Source organism: Moschus berezovskii, chromosome 11, assembly GCF_049115385.1.
Source record: "Moschus berezovskii isolate FMDL1 chromosome 11, NW_MosBer_1.0, whole genome shotgun sequence".
NCBI lineage: Eukaryota > Metazoa > Chordata > Mammalia > Artiodactyla > Moschidae > Moschus > Moschus berezovskii.
This window is the reverse complement of record NC_142470.1, coordinates 9,127,353-9,149,218: the sequence shown is the minus strand read 5'-3', so window position 1 is coordinate 9,149,218 and position 21,866 is coordinate 9,127,353. Positions and strand designations below refer to the sequence as shown.

At 49.6% G+C, this 21,866-nt stretch overlaps 1 protein-coding gene across 14 annotated transcripts in view; it reads left to right on the top strand.

Annotated features, from left to right (window-relative positions):
- RALGPS1 (Ral GEF with PH domain and SH3 binding motif 1) overlaps nt 1–21,866 on the top strand; it is a 295,201-nt gene that overhangs the window by 4,876 nt on the left and 268,459 nt on the right. For 12 of the 14 annotated variants that reach the window (XM_055400228.2, XM_055400227.2, XM_055400222.2 and 9 more), the window contains exon 2: nt 9,104–9,182. The gene's annotated coding sequence lies outside the window, so the exon portion shown is untranslated. Of the gene's footprint in view, nt 1–9,103; nt 9,183–16,580; nt 16,685–21,866 lie in introns of all 14 variants that reach the window. The other 2 variants (XM_088841145.1, XM_088841144.1) reach the window with 1 other exon arrangement.

Genomic DNA, 21,866 nt, shown 5'->3' with positions numbered 1-21,866 from the left:
GAATTGGGCAGTGTGGGGGTCATGGATCAGGAAACAATGACTTCTCCCTCTGTGGTTTGGGGATGGCTTGCCACCTCCTCTGTGAAACCCACTCAGTTCTTCTGCAACTGACCACTCCTGTCTGCGCTCCCTTGGCATTCTTGTGTGAGTAACCTGGATGGGAGCATGCATCTCGCTATCGTACGCGTTGTTTTATGCCTGTGTCTCCTCTCTGCACAGGGAAAGTCTTCTTCTCTTTTTGCTTCTGCGTTTCCCGTGTAGACTCTTGGTGGACCTTGTGATGGACCTCTGCTCAGACAAGTCATGCTGGCACACTCTTCTTGATAGGTCTTCAGGTCTCTGATGAAACCCAGACTCGACTCTGTTGCTTCATTCCCCAGGTACTTGAGTGCTGACCGAGACACACGTGTGCCGTCTGCCAGCTGTAGGTTTTGGGTCTGAATGGTGGTACTTGTCCTACCGAGTCTTGGGAAAGGGAAGAATTATTTGCTCCAGATAGTCCAGGACAAGATGAGAAAACAGAAGGAAGGATAAGTCTGAAAATGAACTGCTCATGCTTGCTGACGCCCACCTCCCCCTTCCTCAGAAGTGTGGCTGCTGACCCTTCCTTTGAGGGGGGCTAGTGGAGGAGCAGGCTGCAGGGAGCCGAGTAGGTGGTCGATAGTTGCTGATGAGGGATGAAGAGCAGTGGTTGGGTTGGCCTCTGCGAGGGGCATCCTGAGGCATTTCTGGGGCCACTTCCTTCCTGTGGGCATTCATCCACCAGTCTCGCTGTGCTCTTGCTTTGGGCCCAGCTGTTTGCTAAGTGCTGGCCACGTGGAGATGGAAGAGTTGTGTCCTACCCTCGGGGAGCTGTCGGTTAGTGGAGGAGTCAGGTGCAAACAGAACGTGACCAGAAGGGGATTGGTGATGACAGAGGACCCCCAGTGATGTGGCCAAGCAGATTCCAACTCTGGGGCCAGACCTGGGTTCTGATTCTGCCTCACCCACACACAGCCTCTGTAACCGTGGGCAGGCATCTTCCCCATTGTTAGTCTGAGTGAACCGATACGATAATGGGAATGGCAGGGTTACCTGCCTGGGGGCTGTTGTTGAAGATTCAGTGAAATAATGCTGTGGGCTGCTCAGCACAGTGCCTGACGGAAAACTGATGCTGGCAGAGTGCTCATTGTACTTGATTATCCTTAGTGTTGGGGCAGCACCAGGAAACACCTGTTTGGCTATTTTCTCCGAGTTCCAGTGTAGCGCTGATGGTGTCAGTCAGTGGTGAAGGTGAAGGTGATGGTCACAGTGTCTGAGAAACCAGCTCTGAGGTCACAGAGTGCTCAAGGAGTCTTTGGGGCTTTCCTCACGGGCCCACAAGTGCTTCTTCTCCCTTTCCTGCTTGGGGCCACCTCACAGGTAGTTCCAGCCCAGTGCCACCCCGGGCCCCTTCTCCCTGATCCCCTGCACCGAGCAGTTCTCGGCTCTTCCCCACAGGAGGCATGAGTCCGACTTGTCTCACCTGCACTTTCTGAGGAGAGCAGAGACTGTGCAGACCCGGAGAGGCACATCCATCCCCCGCCCCCCATTATTTTGCAGAGCTTTCAGGTCCATTGTGTTCTTTACAGGAGGCTTACCACCCTAGTGTCAGAGAAGCAGACCTTGAAGTCAGGCCTGTGTGGGTTTGTGTCCTGACCCCACTTGCAAGCCCTGTGGCTTCAGCCAGGTGACCACTGCTCTGTTTCCTAATCAACACAGGAAGCACGATGATACTTACCTCCCCCTGGTTCTCACCTGACTTCAAGGAGATGAGAGGAACAGGACTTAGCATAGTGCTCGCACATCACGAGCATCCAGTCAGGGTGAGCTCAGACAGTGTTCTCTTAACCTCTTGACGTCCAGGGCTGTCAGGATGCATGTTTTGGGGGGGATGCTCACTTATTGCCTGTGAGTTATGTGAGTTATTGCACACGCAATGTGTGGAGAGGGTGATGCAGGTTGCTGGGAGCACCCAGGGTGGCAGGCAGTACTCAGCCTGCCTTGGGACTGTGCATGCAAGCCTGGACTCCCACAAAAGCAGAAAATGCTGGTGAGTGGGAGGACAGAGTCAGCCCCGTGGGTGGGCCCTGTCTCAGACCCATCCAGGAACTGAAGGCTGGTTTCCCAAGTTCTTGCTGTCCCACTGTTCTGTGATTCCATGTAAATAATGGACTTTAGTATAAATTCATATATAATATAAACTCATGCAGCATTATACTTTTCCCTCATTAGGATTTAAGTGTTTTTGTTATCTGATTGTATTTTAAGGTTAAGACAGTTACTTGACTAATCAGAAGAAAATGTAAATATTTGGCCTCAACCGTCAAAAGTTTCCTTGAAAAAAAAAGTTTCCATGAAAATCATCTTATTAGAGACAGAAGAAAGAATGATGAATAATTAAGTTCATATTTATTGAATACAGTAATTCTCACCCACTCTTGTATGAGCTTGATAAGTAGGTCAGGGGAAATCTGTGCTTAATACATTTCTGAGTTACTAAATATTTATGGAAAACAAGTTAGTGAATTCTGGAGAATTTGGTTTGTCTCTTTTTGTGGCAATAAAGTCTGTTATGTGGAATTAGGGACTTTCACTGTGTTGGTATTTCTTGTTCTGTGCCCTCTCTGTAGCTGTGTTTTTTTTTTTCTCTCCTCTCTAGGCACCGTATCTCTAGCACTTTGAGTCCGCTGGCATCTAGGGTTGTTACCACTGGGTTCCCACAGCGGCCTGGTGTGGTGGGTAGTAACACTGTGTGACCGGCCTCAGCTTCCTCTCACCCTGCTCCCAGACTTTGCAGAGTCAGAGTCTCCTCAGCATGTTCAGGGCCTAGCCCAGGGCTAGTAACCGGCAGCCAGAACAATCTGAGTGTGGTGTTCCCTCTGCTTAAAACCCTGCAGTAGCTTCTGGTTTCTCTTAGAAAAGAGCCAAATGGTTTACATGGCCTGCAGGTGTGACAGCTTGCTCTTCAGTGTAACTGTGAGTCACGTCTGTCCCCCTGCCCCCGGTACAGTGTGTGCAATCCTGTCACACCACGGACCGTGGCTTCTCTGCTCACCACTGGTCCTCAGTGCCTGGCGCAGCTTCCGGCACCTAGTAAGTAGCCCATAAATGTTTGTTAAGTGGACACATGGAATAAAGGGCAAGTGCCCAGTGACTGATCTGAACCTGTAAGACGAGAAGGCTGTTGGATCTGAGGTCCCTTCATCATAAAATATTTCAGCACTTTACGAAGTCTCTGACACCTTGTTATTTAGCCTCATATTGATCCTGTGGGGTACATGGGCGTCGACTTTGGTCTTCGGAGGAGAAAATTGAATCTCAGAATGGGCGAACAAGTTGCCCAAGATGGAGCTGTGGGAGATACAGAGGGCTCCTCAGGTGTCTTTTCTCACAGCCCGTGCTGCCTTGAGGTGTGGTTTCTGACACACATTGGAAGAGCCACAGGTGAGATAGGTAAATAGATTCATGGAGAAACGGTACTTGCAGTAGTTTCTGTTGGTTTTAGTTGATTTTTCCTAATTTGAAAAGTTGAGTTCACTTTGGGACGATGGGTTTAAGGTCTGAGATCAGGAAAGGCTGATCTTTCCTGTAAACAGAGAAGGTATGGGATTGCTGTCTGTGCTGATTGGTCGGCGGCTAAGAGTAGAATCTATTCTTTCTGGGAACATTTTCGATAAGAGTAGAAGTTGCTTGCTGACTGATATGTAGCGTTATTGTCATAGTTTAGTCCCTGAGTCGTGTCCGACTCTGCGACCCTATGGACTGCAGCACGCCAGGCTTCCCTGTCCATCACTAACTCCCAGAGCCCACTCACGTTCATGTCCTTCGCATCAGTGATGCCATCCAGCCGTCTTACCCTCTGTTGTCCCCTTCTGCTACCCTCAGTCTTTCCCATCATCAGCGTCTTTTCCAGTGAGGTGGCTCTTTGCCTCAGGTGGCAAAAGTATTGGAGCTTCAGCTTCAGTCCTTCCAATGAATATTCAGGACTGTTTTCCTTTAGGATTGACTGGTTTGATTTCCTTGCAGTCCAAGGGACTCTCAAGAGTCTTCTCCAGCACCGCAATTCAAAAACATCCATTCTTCAGCACTCAGCCTCCTTCATGGCCCAACTCTCACATCCATACGTGACTACTGGAAAAACCATAGCTTCGACTATGTGAACCTTTGTTGGCAAGGTGACGTCTCTGCTTCTTAATACACTGTCCAGGTTTGTCATAGCTTTCCTTGCAAGGAGCAAGTGTCTTTTAATTTCATGGCTGCAGTCACCATCCGCAGTGATTTTGGAGCCCAGGGAAAGAAAATCTGTCACTGTTTGCACCTTCTGTTTGCCATGAAGTGATGGGATTGGACGCCAGGATCTTAGTTTTTCGAATGTTGAGTTTTAAAAGCCAACTTTTTCACTCTACTCTTTCGTGATCATCAAGAGGCTCTTTAGTTTCTCTTCGCTTTCTGTGATATTTTATGACCCTATGGACTGTAGCCTGCCAGGCTTCTCTGTCCATGGGATTCTGCAGGCAGGAATATTGGAGTGGGTTGCCATGCCTCCAGGGGATCTTCCCGACCCAGCAATTGAACTCTCATCTCTTACATCTCCTGTGTTGGTAGTCAGTTTCTTTACCATGAGTGTCACCTGGGAAGCCCTGATATGTAGCATTATTTTGATGTTTCAGAAGATGCTGATTGCTTCAGTTAGCCTGTTTCTCTAATTTATCTCTGGGTGTACCTGCTATGGGGCTCTTTTGCAGTGAGCACTGCTGCAGCCTTTGTGCTTATCAGACATCGTGTCAGTCAGATCTGAAGATTAGAGGTCATCAAGGCTGCTCTTCCCACTTCCCACATGAGGGTGGATGGACTTTGCCAGGGTTTTCAGACTTAGGCGTCCTGATTCTCCACCTGTAAAACCTGTGGACTTCCATGTGTGTGTCGCAGTTTCTCCGCGGCTGCCTGCCTTTCACGTAGTATTGCTCATAGACCATGTCCATTCGGAAGCCTTTATCTCTGATGAAAACCTCAGCTTCAGGGTCCCCAGTTGAATCTACAGTGTGACTATAGGGAACAGGAGCTAAGACCTAACTTGGTGTCCAGCTGCCATTTTCAGTGACGTTGGCTGGCTGAGAAAAGGCAGTGCCTCTTGTGGTCTGTTAGCAATGTATATGTTGATCTCAGGGGGCTTTGTTGTGATATTAGTTGCTGAGAGACTGTTGGAGCTTGCTGCTGCTGCTGCTGCTGCTAAGTCACTTCAGTCGTGTCCGACTCTGTGTGACCCCATAGACGGAAGCCCACCAGGCTCCCCCGTCCCTGGGATTCTCCAGGCAAGAACACTGGAGTGGGCTGCCATTTCCTTCTCCAATGTGTGAAAGTGAAAAGTGAAAGTGAAGTCGCTCAGTTGTGTTTGACCCCTAGCGACCCCACGGACTGCAGCCCACCAGGCTCCTCCATCCATGGGATTTTCCAGGCAATAGTACTGGAGTGGCTTGCCATTGCCTTCTCTGTGTTGGAGCTTACTTTTATCAATATAGCCAGCATACTTGTGGAGCTTGGAGAGCAGCCTGGTATTATAGGAAGATCACTGGGTATGAAGTCAGAAAGCCAGTGGTGTTAGTTTGCCCTGACACCTGCTTTCCAAGGGAACAGGAATCTCCCCAGTGTGTTTGCATCCTTTCTTCAGTAGGATAGCCCCATTTTTAAGATCTGAGGTTGCCTTGCAAGGATTGTGTTAGAGTAGACTATTGTTGTTCAGTCGCTCAGTTGTGTCCAGTTCTTTGTGACCCCACGGATTGCAGCATGCCAGGCTTCTCTCTCCTTCACTGTCTCCTCGAGCTTGCTCAAACTCGTGTCCATTGAGTCAGTGATGCCATCCAACCATCTCATCCTCTGTCATCCCCTCCTCCTCCTGCCTTCAGTCTTTCCCAGCATCAGGGTCTTTACCAAGAATAAAGACAGTTGGAAGTTATTAAAGTACTGTTCCAGTCACCAAAGGCAGCCTTATTGCTTGTTCTTCCATCTTCCAGACCTGCCTGCCTGCTAGTCCATCTGTTCATCTGTCCGTCCATCCATCATCTTCCCCTCACCCTCATGTCCACCCAGTTGTTGTTCAGGGCCAGCGGAGTGCAAGCACTGATCTGAATGTGGGGCTGCAGCAGAGGAAAAAGACAAGTCTGGTCCTTGCTGCCTTCTGGCTTATGGTCTAGTAGAGGTATGTAAGTGCAAAAACGAGTCCAAAATAATAACAAATAACTGTAGGAAAGGTTAATTACAGCACTGACAGTGGCTACAAAAGAAGAGTACAAGGTGCTCAGAGGCCATAAGCCAGATGGTTTTACCTGGCTGGGCGATCAGAGATAGCTTCCCAGAGGAAAGAGGAGTTGGGGTTAGCCAGGAGAAGAGGTGGAAAAAGTACACTGTTTGAAGTCAGAAAACCTGGGTTCCTGCTCTGAGTCACTTAGTTTTGTGAACCTTGAGAGAGGCATTTAATTTCAGTCTTCTTTAAAGGTGATCATAATACTGACTTTGTGATATCTTACTGATCAGGACCACTAAAATCATAAAAAAAAGAAGACTATTTCAAATGCTGGGTTTCCCAAGTGGCACAGTGATAAAAAATACACCTGCCAATGCAGGAAATGCAAAATACATGGGTTTGATCCTTGGGTTGGGAAGATCCCCAGAGAAGGAAGTGGCAACTCAGTCCAGTGTTTTTGTTTTATATTTTGTTTTTTTGGCCGCAAGGCATGTGGGATCTTACCTTCCCAACCAGGGATCAAACCTGCACCCCCTGCATTGCAAGGCGAAGTCTTAACCATTGGACTGGCAGGGAAGTCCCCCATTCCAGTGTTTTTGCCTGGAAAATTCCATGGACAGAGGGGCCTATTGGACTACAGCCCGTGGAGTCACAAAGAATCAGTTGATTGGCATGCAACTGAGCATGCCAGCATTTCAAATGCTAGCAAAGATGTGGAGCAGCCAGAATGCTCACAACCTGCTGGTGGGTGTGTAGATTGGTTTAGCCAGTTTGGAGAACTGCTTGCCATCATCTGACAAAGCTGAACATTTAGTTAGCTGTGACCTGGTAGTTCCACTCTTGGGTATCAACCCAGCGTGAAGGCATACGAATGTGCAACGTGGCGCCACTCAAAAGGGTTACAGCAGCACCCCCTGTGATGGCCCAGGCTGAAAACAGTCCCAGTGTGCATTGGTATAGAGTGGACAGGAACAGGGTGAACTCCCACAGTGGGAAAACAGCAAGTGAACAACCATGAAAAATCAGAATGAATTTCACAAACATAATGTTCATTCAGGCACAAAAGATCATGTCCTATATGGCTCCATTCATAGAAAGTTTAAATAGACAGACATAATCTCTGCTGTTGAAAACCAGAGTGGTGGCCACCCGTGGGAGGCTGGTAGAGATGGAAGGAGGTGTGGTGGGTCTTTGGAGGGGATCATGGTGTTTTGGCCCCATCCGGGTGCTGTGACCTGGGTGTGTTCACTTTGTGAGATTCCTTTGACCTGTGTGCTTGCATTGTGCTACTGTATGAATTCTTCTGCACGCATGTTGCATTTCCATGGGAAGTTTATTTAAAACGCTGACGGAAGGAAGCTTATCAGTCATGTTCTACTCAAATTATTATTAATGGTGAGAATGGAAGCTTTTTTGTATTGATGAATAAAATAATCATTTTAACATATTTCATCTTTATCTCTTCCTTTGATCTTCGCATTTGTTTTGTAAGGTAATGAACATATCAGTACCTTAGAACGTATATTTAATTTACAAATAAGCTTATGTATGTAAGAGGTACTTGCCCAAAGCGTGTTCAGCTGTTAGTAGTGAAGGACTGGAGAGTTTGATGAGCTGTGGCTCAAGGTCATAACAGAAAGGGCAGCCCAAGCAGGGGCCTGGCTGCAGGAAGCAGGTGGTGAAGGAGGGAGCCTCAGTCGGTTTGGGTCAGCAGCCTGTGTTTGGGTTGTTTTCTTGCTTCTGGAACACGAAGTGTGGGCTGGGGTGGGGGTGGCCTGAAGCCAAAGAGGGAAGCAGAGCCTTCCCTCTTGAGCGCCTTGGGCCCCAGGGACTCCAGGGGAAGGGCTGCAAGGAAGCTCTGGAAGTGGGAGGACTAAGGGAAGGGGGCAAGCAGAGGAGACAGGAGGAGGAGGGGGAGAACAAGGTTGTTATTGAGGCTGAGAGATGGGCTGGTGAACCATGTTCAAAACTCAGCCATTGGGTCCTTCTGACCTAATAGGTGGTGGGAAGGCGGTACGGTGCGGGGGAAGCGGTCTGGAGCTCAAGGGCTGAAGCTGTTTGGAAGACTGTGGAGAACTTCGGGTGTTCTCAGGCAGAGGGAAGGATCAAAAGAGTGGAGGAGGCTGAGGGTGCAAAGTGGGGTGCCGGGGGGAGGTGGCGGTGCCCTGGGTGGCCCTGGGTCTCCGGTGGACACCTCTTCCTTAGAGTTGGGAGTTGGGGGCCAGGAGACGATGCAGGAACTTCAGGGACCCAAGGGAGGTGAAGTCAGCTTTCTTCAGTGGAGGAGGTCATGAGGCTGCCCTCCTGGGGGTGGCGGGGGGGTGCGGAGTAGGGGTGCTCTGGAGGAGGGAAGGCAGACCGGCCCCAGGGCCCTCTGCAGTGGCTGTGCGGGATGTCTGTCCATGGCCCTGTGCCACGTGGGCTGCCTCCCTGGCCACTTGCTCTGAGGGCAGGGTGTTTGTGCTGGGTACTCCTGAGTTTTTCCTGTGGAGCCCTGTCTGAGGTCTTGGCCGGGCTTTGCAGCTGCTGGAATGCATCTTCCTGTGGAGTCCCTGGGCAGACCCTCCCGTGCTTCCATCAGCGGGTATCCAAAGCATGACAGGAAAGGAGTATAGTGACCACAGAGATTTAAGTTAACTTTGGTGATTTTAAGGCAGGCTTTGCTACCCGATCGGCAAAATGGTATCACATATTGATCTATGGGGAAGGCTTGTGACATTTCACAGAACAGGCTCAGAATCAGATCTTGTACTATATTTGGTCTGACCTTGCTGAGCTTTGGAAAACAAGTCTCACCATCTGGAACATCGTGTAAATCGAATTATCCCCCGACTTTTACAGAGGCTCCTGTTTGGAAAGAGACCTGCTGGGACGGTTTATCCTGTTGGCCTGGGATTATGAAGTCCAACACATGTTCCTGGTAAGTGGGTTCACTGACCCTGGTGCCCTGTGCCCTCTTGAGCAGAGGACCAAGGTGTGGCACCCAGAGGTGCGGCTGGTATGGGTGAGCAGGTGCCGTTGAGGTCAGAGGAACCTCCTGCCAGCAAGCCTGGGCCGTGGAGGGCACAGGGGCTTTTGGGACTCAGGTGTCCCTGGTGAGCCACACCCAGAGGGTGTTTCAGGGGCTTTCTCTTGTCAGATGACTTGGGCTCTGGGGTTTTCACTCCTGATTTTTGGATCAGGGTTTTTTCCTTTCTCTCTCCTCCTTGTGCAAAACCTCTTGTTGCCACCCTGTTTTGCTGTCATCCTTTTGCTCCTTTTGCTCGGAAGATGAACCTTCTGTGTCATCTTCCCTACAGTTGGGGTGGCTTGGGTGATCTCCTTTCTCCCAACCTCAGTCAAGTCCTTGTCTCACCCCACAAACCTCTGCCACCTCTCTCTCAGTTCAGCTTCCCTCCTCACTTTGGGCTGTCCTTGCTACAGACCCTTCATCAGAAAGGGCCGGCCCGTGGTGTGAGTCATGCTTGGCCCTGGGAGGATGGGGGAAGGAATACGAAGGTGAGTAAGACATGATCGTGGTCTTCCAGAGACTCTAATCTACTCGTCAACCCCTGCCTTCCTGCTCACTTCCTCCCGCCCTCCTTGCTCCCTGAGGTTCTGTCCAGCCTACCCGACACCTCTTCTAAGAATGCTTTTCTGCACTCCTGACTCACTTAAGCGCCCCTTCTTTTAAACTGTCATGACACTCAGCCCCCTTTTGTGGCCTTGGCCACAGTCTGCATTGCAGTGTGCTTTTTTTTTTACCTCCCCCTTACCTCCTTGACTAGACGTCAAGCGCTTTTAAGGCAGGGGCTGTGCCTTGCTCATTATTGTGTTCCATGCAGTGTCTTGCCCCATGCCTTACACACAGTAGGTGCTCAATAAGTGTCACCAGACGGGAACCAACATGGACTCGCTCATGGTTCTCAGCACCCATCTCCTCTGCAGCCATGGTCCTCAGGTCTTGAGACAACATACGACCACAGGGGAATACCTGCCTAGAAGAATCCCAGGAGATCTTATTCAGGTTGGAGTAGTCATAAAAGTGTTAAAAGCGGAAATATTACAATATTTTTCAGATTCTTCCTAGTACCTTACCCTTCTGTCAAGCTACTCTCACAAAGTGGTAGAAGGTAAAGTTTCTGATGCTTTCCTGCCAGGGCCCCATGCTTCCTTGATTACAGTACAAGTAATTCATACAGTGCTTAGAAGAAGCAAGTTCCCTGAAACTTATGTATCAGAGGGATTGGTTCCTTTAAGGAGGTTGCTGGAAATAACTTGGTTAAAAGGTAAGAGCATGTGAGAAAACTGAGACTGGAAGATAAGTCATTTTCCCGAGATCACGCAGCAAGTAAGTGGCAGAGCTGAGTTTGACTCTCAGTTAGTCTAGTTCTAGAAATGGGATTCCTCTCCTCTGTGCTTTTGAGTCTGATGAGAAATGGATTTCACGGCTAGGACTGCAGCTATTTACTTGCTGCCTATACCCTAGGAGGGACTACTTGATCTCACGGACCCCAGGGGGTCTGGGCAGAAATGCTCCTGGCCCGTCATCACTAGAGGACCAGAGGGCAGGAGGTCCCCTCCCCACATCTCAGCAGGAAGATCACAGTGTGCCAACCCATTTCATGTGGGTTGCCTTGAACAGCAGCTGAAAGTTGTCCAGGCTCACCAGTGCTGCTGTAGCTCGAGCAATCTGCCGTGAACACGGGCTGCGTGAACCTGCACCCTCCAGCAAGCAAAGACACGTGACAGCTTTGTGGGGACCTGGCCAGTGAAAGAGGGAAGCCATGCTTCACACTTGGAGCAGTGGGTCCTTTGAGGCAGGATAGGAGGAGAGGGTGTACAAGAACTTTATAAGTAGAGAATTCCTATGAGGATGCAATTAAAGTGTACCAGAGGCTTGCTGGAACTAAAAAACATGGCTTTAATTGGTGGTTTGGAAGTCCAGTAGAAGAAATGTCTCAAAACCCAGAAAATTAATAAAAAGAAATGGAAATAATGAACTAAAATGTGAGATGCTATCCGCAGGGAAAGGCCTTGGAGACCTTATCCAGGGGACCTGGAGTCATGGGAGTTCCAGAAGGAGAAAAAAGAATAGATGGAGGAGTAATTGGAAGACAGTAGAAGAAAATGTCATTGAATTGAAGAAAGATTTGATTCTTCAGATTAAATGGATCCTTTCATCCCACACAAAAACCAACACTCAAACCTACTTTCTAGTAAAAGTCCTAAACTCCGAGAAGAAAGAAAAATCTTAAAATTTTGTAGGAAGAAAGAACAGATTGTTGTCAAAGTAGAGAGAATTAGGCTGACATTGGGCCTCCTATGTGCAGCCCTAGAGGCTGGAAGATGGTGGCCCGGGGAGAGGACTGCAGTCCTTGCTGTGCCCATTGAGATCACTCATGGTCGTTGTGAAAGAAAGGCATTTCACACGTGTGAGGACATAAAGTATAAGTCATCTGGTAAGTGTGCCTGAGGAAAATGTCCAGCGAAGTTCTCTAACCGAAGGACAATTAGAACAGAGTTCCTGGGGTGGGGGATGTGGAGAGTGAGGGGACAGTGAGCAGCAGTGCACCTTTAGCACATAGAGACTAATCTCACTGGATGTTGCTACTGTGACATGGAATTTTTATTTTGTGTTATTAAGAACTTTTAAAATAGAGGAGAACTGTAAGAGAAAACATAATAGGCTGAAAATTCTAAACCATCTCTGTAAAACCCTAGTCTTTGGCAGAATGGATAGGAGAGTTGGGAAATGAGTGTTCCACTTTTAAGAGACTTAAATAAACACAGGGAAAATAAAAACCAAGACATTGTTATTTATGTGTGTTACAGAAAGAGAAATAAAGGCTCAGTTTTGACTTTTGGGGATCAGAACGTATATTACGACTATATTTTGTCACATGTAATAGATAACCCTGGAATAACAATGACTTAAACATGTAGGAGTTTATACTATTTCATGAAAGAGGAAAGAGGTTGGAGTGATGGAATCAAAGTCATCACAGAGCCAGGTTCCTTAATGTCTCGCTGCTCTTGCTGCCATAGCAGATTGCCTCCTGACTCAAAATGGCTACTTGAGCTCCAGTCATCACATCTGCATTCTAGAAGCCAGAAGGAGAAAGAGGAGAAAAGGCATGCCCTTTCCCTTTCACATACTTCTCAGAAGTCTCACCCAGCACTAACATTTACATCTCACTGAGTAGAGCTTAGCCATACCGCGCTACAAGGGACCATGGGGTGTGCTTAGCTAACAATAAGAGTTTTCTTGCTGGAGAAGTAAAGGAGAAAGAAAGAAGTTGGGAATCTCTGCCTCAAAAGATCATCACTAGCAGAATACAAATAAAAATAGTGTTCTGTTTTACCTTTTTAAGTGGCAAAATGTTAACAATAATTGATAAAAGCAATGTTAGCAAGTGAGTGAGGGAAATGAGTGCTCCCTTACACTGCTGTTGGGAGTATGGATTGTTCTCACTTTGGCGGAATATAATCTGAAAATATTGGATGAGTGTGAAACATCCGTATCTGTCAGCTGAGTAGCAAGTCCTGCAGAAGCCCCAATGCAAAAGGCAGTACAAAGCTGTTTTCTGCACCACTGTTTGTCGTGGCAAAAAGTGGAAGGGATGGGAACCCCCTTCAGCCACATATTGCTGCTGCTAAGTCACTTCAGTCGTGTCCGACTCTGTGTGACCCCACAGACGGCAGCCCACCAGGCTCCCCCGTCCCTGGGATTCTCCAGGCAAGAACACTGGAGTGGGTTGCCATTTCCTTCTCCAATGTGTGAAAGTGAAAAGTGAAAGTGAAGTCGCTCAGTCGTGTCCGACCCTGAGCGACCCCACGGACTGCAGCCCACCAGGCTCCTCCATCCATGGGATTTTCTAGGCAAGAGTACTGGAGTGGCTTGCCGTTGCCTTCTCCTCAGCCACATATTAGGCATTTGTTAAAAAGCAGCCAGATCTCTCCATGTTGACGTGAGGGAAGCCCGTGATACATCATCAGGTTTGAAAAAACAAATTGCAGCGTAATTTGTCTCCAGCAGTGGTTGCAAACTGGTGACCAGTAGTAGTGTGTCCCAGGCCAGTACTAAGTGCTTTTTACATAATTTTCTTCTCACAGTGAACTGACAAGGGAGGGACTGTCGGATCACCTCTTTTCAAAGGAGGAATTAGAAGCACAGAGTCTAAGTGACTTTCTCACGGTCACCTAGCCGATAGATACAGGGCTCAGGAAGGACCAGGGCTCCAGAGTCTGAGCTCCTCCCAACTCTGCTGCCCTGCCCAGGAGCACCAGCTAGTCTCCCTCTCCTATGCCTTTATGGCCAACTCTGTGCTTTCCAAATGTGCAAATGGAGAGCTTTCAGTGGCGCAGTTAGCCACTGGGCCCATCTGTCTTCATTCCAGTACACCTGCAGCTTTGCCAGTGACACAGTCTGCTGGGCCCCGCAGGCCTTTGTGTTTCGACCTTGGTTTCTGGTCTGAGTCCCACTTAATTACATGTATTTATGTTGCTTGGCACAAAAACTTGGAGGAATACACTCCTGTCTGCCCAGTGGGATTACCTTAGTGTGTGGAACGGGGTTGACTCTGAGGGAGGGTGGTTTCATGGCTTTTTATTTGTACACCCCTGTTGGGTTTGGCCTATGGCAACAAAGATACATTATTTTTGTAGTTTAAACAAAAGTCTAATAAAGTATAATTTAAAATGAAATATCAAGAAGCAACCCAGATAAATTACTGCACTTTTTGTTGTTTGTTTCTTTTGAGGTTGTCTTTATAAACGTCTGAAAGCAAGGAGACTGGAGTTTTTTATAAGATGAAGGTTCAGGTTGTCCATTGTGTTTGCTTCTGACACCTTCTGTGTTTGAACATCTCATTCTTGAACCAAAACATTATAACAGAGGCAGCAGTGGTCCTCCCTGATCAGGAGGAAGGATCTGGCCAGTTGTAACCTTTGAGTCAGACGTGGGAAGCATGTGGAGGGAGGGTTCTCAGGAAAAGGCTTGTGAGCCCCAGAAGCCGTGGGCCGCCCCTGATGCTGCCAGCATGACTCTCTTGCTGGAAATCTTGGGGAGGCAGCTGAGCATGGCCTCAGCTGTGACCAACCAGGGAGGACGAACGTAATTCAAGACAAATAGGATGAGTGCTAAGAGGCCTGGATGCTCTAAAACCCAGGAGGATGCAACATAGGGGTCCCAGAGGAAGTGACGTTGAAAATGAGACTGGAAAAGAGAGGATGGAGGAGAAGGAGGGACGAGGAAGGTCCAGGGAGAGACCCAGCCCCTGAGCGCACCTGGCTGTGGGGGACAGGGTTGGGTGGGGGTGTGGAGTGTGGCCACCAGTCTCTTCCAGCACCCTTCTGGCACGTGTTCTAGCCTGCACATCTTTCCTTCCTTGTGTAGAAGCCACTTGCAAGAGGTCGGGGCGGGGTGGCAGAGGGCCTGCACACTCCCAGCACCAAGCACGTCCTCCCCACCCCAGGCAGAGCCTGTGACTCTCAGTAGGTTGGGCACCTGTCAGCCCCCCTCCTTCCCTCATACCAGCTTTCCTCTGTGACCTTGCCTGCCCACCCTCTCCTGGGAGGACCACAGCCCTGACCACCTGGGATCAGGGCTGGAGGGATGGTGAAGGCAGGTCTCAGCCACTTTTAACTTGACACCCCTTTGGGTGGTAGCTTCTGCCCGAGTCCTCCATGAGCCAAACTGCAGCCCAGAGTAATGCAGCTTCCCCTGCCCCCACCCCAGGAGTTGGCATCCCTTCTCCCTGCGTCTCCCACCCTCCTCAGGCTATCAGGGATCTCTCCTTGAAGTCCACTCGTGAAGTCCAAGTGTCCGTCTGGGCGGCCTAAGCATTGCAATCTTGCCTGGACCTTGCACCTTCCTGAAGTAGGCTTGGGTGGGGGAGTCGTTTCTTCGTTTTTACTGAGAACAAGGCAGACTGCTGGGTACTGTGCTGGGGACCGGGAATAAAGTAAGTGTTTAAGCTCTTACCCCCTGCTAGGTGCTGTGATCAACCCTCCGCAGAGAGGGCCTGGGTTCAGGAACTTAAAGTGTATGAAACGCTTAGACTGCTGCCTGGTACCCACTGCTACTCCCGAGTGCCATCTGGAGCTGTTCGCTGCCCTCATAGCCACATGAGGGGAGGACAGTCCTCTATCCCCACTTTACTGAGGGAGAAACTGAGGCTTAGAGGGGCACTTGCTTGCCGTCACGTAGGATTCAAAGCCAGGACTCGGAGGGTGAATGAGTAGGTGTGACGCTCTCGGTCCAGCAGGGAGATAACCCGGAGAGAAGACATCCTTGCCAGAGTGACGGGCGCCACAGCAGGCTGAGCAGAGGGCTCACGCAGGTGCCTCTGGAGGGGCCCTGGGGATGGGGTGTGGGGAAACCCAGGAAACCCATTCCAGGCAGCGTCCTCGTCGAGATGGGGAGATCGTCACTTCCTCCCCACCCCTGGGATGCACCTTAGTTTCCCCGGGGCTTTGGTGAGGAGGCACTAGTCTGGTGGTCTGTGCACATGCTCAGTTAGTGGTTAAGCATCTGAGGGCCCGGATGTGGCTTCCCCTCCCAGCCAGACTCCCGGGACCTTGTCCCCCAGGTGGTCCCCTTGGGGAAGACCCCTCTGCCTCCAAGCTCAGTGTGGCCTGAGGCCCTGTCCCTCTGCTTTATGACCCCCAGCCTTCTCGGGGCCGTATGTGCAGATGGCCTGGTTATAGCTCTGTGTTGCGTGCCTCGCCTCTCCCTCCACTCTGTCCCTCGAGTGAGTCCACTCTGCTGCCCCGTGGAAAGGCTCTGTTGAGTCAGCACAAAGAAATGAAACAGAACTGTGACTGACAATCCCACCGTGAAAATCCCAAGCTAAATACATCCCGCCATGACCCTGACACCCCAGCAAAGCTCCTTCTGTTGCCCATTTCCTTTCCAGTTCCTGTCCACAGGGCAGGTGGGTTTTTACATAGTTTTTATGCCTCTTTTTTACCTTGCTGCTGCTGCTGCTGCTAAGTCACTTCAGTCATGTCCGACTCTGTGCGACCCCAGAGACAGCAGCCCACCAGGTTCCCCCGTCCCTGCGATTCTCCAGGCAAGAACACTGGAGTGGGTTGCCATTGCCTTCTCCAATGCATGAAAGTGAAAAGTGAAGTCGCTCAGTCGTGCCCGACTCTTTGCGACGCCATGGACTGCAGCCTTGGGGTGTTTGGAAATGAGATCCATCAGTTAGGAGATGACCACCAGGTGGCTCCAGAGCACCAGACATTCGATTCCAACCGCCCGTGTCTGATCCCTGTCAGTGGAGCATCCCTGAAGTGCTTGTCTGTGGAGGTTCACTTTCAGTTTTCCCTCCAGATGCTGTGTTACTCACAAATACGTTGCCTACTTATTTTAGAAGAAGTTGGACAGTACTGGAGTGTACAGAAAGCGGAAAGTAAAAATGCCATACAGTGACAGCTGTAAGTATTGACATTAAGACTTGAGTACGTGAGTGCGTGCTTTGTTGTTCAGTGCGTAGTTGTGTCCAATTCTTTGGGACCCTATGGACCATAGCCCACCAGGCTCCTCTGTCCCTGGGATTTCCCAGGGAAGAATACTGGAGTAGGTTGCCATTTCCTTCTCCAAGGGATCTTCCTGACCCAGGGATCGAACCTGCGTCTCCTGCATTGCAGGCAGATTCTTTACCACTGAGCCACCAGGGAAGCCAACAACTTGAGTACGTAACCTTCTGTACTTTTGTATGAGTGTTTGGATGTAGACATAAGTATTTCAAAACATGTCCAGATGTCATTTTCTCAGAAATCACTTCTCAGACCACTGCCCCCATTTCAAATTGTAACCCCACCCCTTCCCCACTCTGTACCCTCTCCTTGCTATACTTTTTTCTCTTTTATCACTAGCTTATGTGCCATATATTTTACCAAATGCTTTATTTATTTCAGTTCCCCCCACTAGAATGTATCAGGGGATTTCTGTCTGTTTTTTACTGCTTTATGCCCAGTACCTAGAATAGTACCTGACACGTAGTAGACTGTCTACCAAATCCTTGCTGACTGAACAGATGAATAGTGGATATGTCCTGAATCTGCGGGCATCTTTCTGTGTCTGTAAATACTGCTCTACTTGCCCAAGGCCGCTCTGCAGAGCGTGAGCCAGAGCTCCTGTGGGGCTTCTTTTTTTTAAAGATGTTGTTTTAATGTGGCACATTTTTAAAGTTTTTATTGAATTTGTTACAGTTATTGCTTCTGTTTTTTTGTTTTAGTTTTTTGACTGAGAATCATGTGGGATCTTAACTCCCCAACCAGGGGTTGAACCTTTGTTGGAAGGCAAAGTCTTAACCACTGGACCTCCAGGGAAATCCCATGGGTGGCTTCTTTCTGTATTAACAGGACTTCGTCATTTCATGCAGCATTTCAGAACCCTATCCCATTTACTGACTGACTTTCATCTCTTTCTTGATGTCTTTTCCTATACAAAAGTTTTAATTTTAAACATAGTTAAATCTGCCAATAAATTCCTTTGTTTTCTAACTTTTTAGCACCCTAGAGAAGACTTCTTCATCCAAGGATAATAATAATAAAAAGCATAATGATTTGTGTTTCCTTTGGTATTTTTATGGCAGTTAATCTTTATCAAAACTTTATGGGCTTCTCAGGGAAGCCTGGTGTACTGCAGTCCTTAGGGCCACAAAGAGTGAGTGACTGAATAGCAGCAACAGCAGATGGCTCAGTGGTAAAGGATCCTCCTGGCAATGTAGGAGATGTGGGTTCAACCCCTGGCTTGGGAAGATCCCCTGGAGGAGGAAATGGCAACCCTCTCCAGTATTCTTGCCTGAAAAATTCCATGGACAGAGGAGGGCTACAGTCCTTGGGGTGACGAAGAGTCAGAAACGACTGAGCACACACACATACACATTCTTATAAATGACATTGATAAAATTTTAAGTAAATTCCCTCTCAAATGAATAGCAAATTGTCTCATCAACATTTATTGAATAATCCATTCTTCCCCACTGTTTGAAATGCCATCTTGACCAGACATTAATTCTCATGTATAATTGATCCTATTTTCGGGACTAAGTTCTGTCCTGCTGACCATTTATCATCAACGGGGCTTCCTGGAAGGACAGGTCCCTTTTCATTATACTTTTTACTTTTTTTGAAAAATTCTTGGCTGCTTTTAATTATTCTTGAGATGAAGTTTTAAATCAACTTGTTGAATTCCAGAATGAATCCCCTTAGGATTTAGAATGAACTTGCATTTTATTTATAGATGAACGGGGGAGAATTGATGTCTTTACAATATCTTCTCCTTATTCGGAAGGAGTGAGATGTCTCTCCTTTGATTTGTCTTTTATTTTTTTTGTCTAATAGTGCAGTTTCATAATTTGCTTCACGTGCTTTTTGTGCCTTTCTTTTACAGTTTATTTCTGTGTATTTTCTTTCTTAGTAGGCCCTTGTGCCATTACATTTTCTAGCCAGTTATTGTTTGGGTAGAGCAGATAGTTGGTTTTGTGGCCATGTGTCTAATGCTCAGCTCATAGCTTTCTCTTGAATATGATTCCGTTTGCTTCAGACTTTCTAGGAGCTTTTAATTTCTGATTTGTCGTTGTCATCGTTCCCTGTGTTATTAATGCAGCAGATTTCACGTTCTTTCTTGTTTTCTCATTTTGGCAAGATTCGGAGAGGGAAAGTCCACAGCATGGGGACCTAGTTCCTTGTCTTGAACCCGTACGGTTTGATGTGAAGGTGTCATTTTTCTCCCTACCCGTTAGCGCTGCCTCTCCCACCTGCCTTTGCAGTGTTCTCCATGGAATGTGGGAGGCCCCGGAAGACGACTTAAAACCCAGGGGGTGTTTCCCTGAAGCCCCCGCTCATGTCGTGCGGAGGGATGAGCCCTCTGTTCCTTGCAGGCTTCGTCCTGCCGCCGCTGCTGTGCCCGCCCCTCTCTCCAGCCCTGTCTTGCCTGCCTTGGCTTACTCTCTGGAGACACTGTCCTTCCTAATCTGGTGGGAAGCACCAGGCTGTCCATGACGGCAAGGACTCAGTGGTATTTGTCAGGAAGGACCAAGGGTGTGGGTGTCCTGTCCTGCCAATCTCCTCCTAACCGTGAGCTTCTGAAGCACTTGGTCAGAGGAGGAGCAGCAGCAGAGGACAAGAGACCCTCGCTGTGAACCGACCTGTGCCTGTGCCCACTCCAGGGCTCTCTGGTGAATCCGGTTGAAGCAAGCGACGGGCTCCCCGTTGCCCGGGGCCCCATGCCCCCTGCGCTCACTCCATGTTGTGGACTCCTGCCTTCCTCTGGTGCTGCAGCGCTCAGGGCCTTGAGGGTGGGAGTCAGAGGAAGCTGAGCCCAAGCGGGGGCCCGTCCACCCCGTGGATCCCAGAGCAGCAGTGAGAGGAGGGGCCCTGAAGAGGTGTGCCACCTGAGGCACCTGGGGTGCTCCGGACAGACGGGGGCCAGTCAGTGACCTGGACGGTCCCCAGCCACACCAGTGCTTCCTCTGCCCTTGGCAGGGACTAGCAGGAAGGCGGGGTCCCACTGCTCCTTACAGGAAGCTGCCTGCATCCCATTCTCCGCCCACCGTAGATGGTGTGTGTTTGGCCCGCACGTAACCAGCGTAAAATACCCAGACCTCCACGCCCCAGAGTGCAACCAGCAAATCGTGGTTTGTGTGGGCAATGGCGAGTCCCTGGCATCAGGCCTGGTGGTGGAGCTTATGTCTGTGCATTGGGGGGTGGCCTATGGGGTTGGAGGTGAGGGTGTAGGATCCCTTTTTAAATTTATCTTTTTATTTTGAAGTAATTTTCTACACAGGAATTTGCAAAACTGGGCAGAGCATTTACACATACCCTTCACCCAACTTCCCTGTTAACTCATGTAACCACAGTATGGTAATCAGGTTAACCTGGTGACTTAGTTTAGGTACACACCATGAACTAGACTGGCAGCCTTTTCCAGATTTCACCATTCCCCCTCACTGCGTATTTTTCATTCACACTCCTCCTCCCACTGCCTTAACCTCGGGGTGATTTCTTGTGTCTCACACTAAGAGCATTATTGCCCTTGCCCACCCCTGCCCCCAGGAGAGCGATGGTGGTTGTTGAGGACTGTTGACACCAGTAACAGCTGTCGTTAAAGATGCAGTGCCACGGCTGCGTCTCACACGCACTGTTCTGTGCCTCCTTCGGCCGTCTGTGCTGTCGGCACCCCAGATCTCCCCACTTCACAGATGAGGGAAGTGAGGCTTGGCCAGGTCAGGCAACTTGTCCAGGGCACAAGGTCGGTGATGGGTGAGAACGGAAATACTGGTGCATCTGTTTTCCAAGCCACAGAGGTTACCTGCTCCTTCTCCTGCCTGAGAGCTTGCTCTGTAGCTGTCTTGTTCTTAGCTCCTGCTAGTCCTGCTGTGGTTGTAACTTGTCAGCCTCTCATAGGTGGGGCTATTGAACCTTAGGTGTGTACACACACTCATACGTGTCTATCCGTGTGTGGCTGTGTACACACATGCTGCCCCATACTGTGTGTACATGTTAACTTTGGGGGACAGGAACTAGGGGTGGAGTCATGGGGACTTTTCTTGTTGTATTTTTCCCCTTTTTATCCAGTTTCTGTAATTTTAGCATGCACATGTATTACTTTTATGTAGAGAATTCTGGAACCCATCTGCCTGAGAGGAGTGGGCATTCCTTGGCTAGACTTTCTGAGGACGGATGGTCCTGGTTGTTTTCTGCCTCCCTGGTCTTGGCATACAGCGTGTGCGGGGTGGGGGTCCTCGGTCCGTGCCGTTGTCTTCCTTTGCAGGGGTGGCCCCACGTCAGCTCCGTATATGTAGGTGCTGCCCTTCCCTAGGGAGACGCCCTGCCTGGTCCTTTTCTCCAGGTTCGCTCAGTTTCACAAGTTTTCTCTCTTTTCCGTCTGTCTGAGGACTCTCAGTCTGGAAACCCAGCCCTCTTGCCTAGCACGGCCGCTTTCTCTCCCCGCCGGGGGCTCAGCTGCAGTGGCCCTTGGACACAGTGGTGCCTCCTCAGCTGTCTGGCTGGCCCAGCCCACTATCTGCCCTCAGCGAGGAGGGGACATGTGGGATGTTGAACATGTGGTGGTAGCTTGAAAGGGGCGGTGAGGAAGTGCAGGTGGGACATGGGCGAACCTGGCCCAGAGGGATGGCATCTCGAGCCTGAAGTGCTCACGTGGCCAGGGCCTTGCTCTGAATGCCGCCAGACGAAGCTGCTAGCCAGGAGGAGGCTGGGCCAGCTCTGAGAGGGTCGGGGCAAGGGAGCCATGGTGCTGCCAGCCCTCACGGGGCACCTTTCCTGGGCTCCTGGCAGGTGGTCCAGCTCTCGGGTGATGGTTACCCCGGGGGAGACCTTTCGGTAACACAGAATGGATGTACCGAGGCGTCCGGAGAGAGGAAAGAGGGAGAGCACATGCACTCGTTGTTCCTGACGTGGCGTGAACCGTCGGCTGTGGGCACAGCCCTCCTTGCTTCCGTCCCCTGCATCTTCGGTTCAGACACGGAAGATAGAGCAGCTGTGGCCAAGCCTGTGGAGGAGGGCAGGGCGGCCATGCGAGGAAGCGGGCTTGGACACAGGGCTCCGGGTCTGTCTCTGAGCTTGTCTGAAACAGTTGGAAGACAGCACT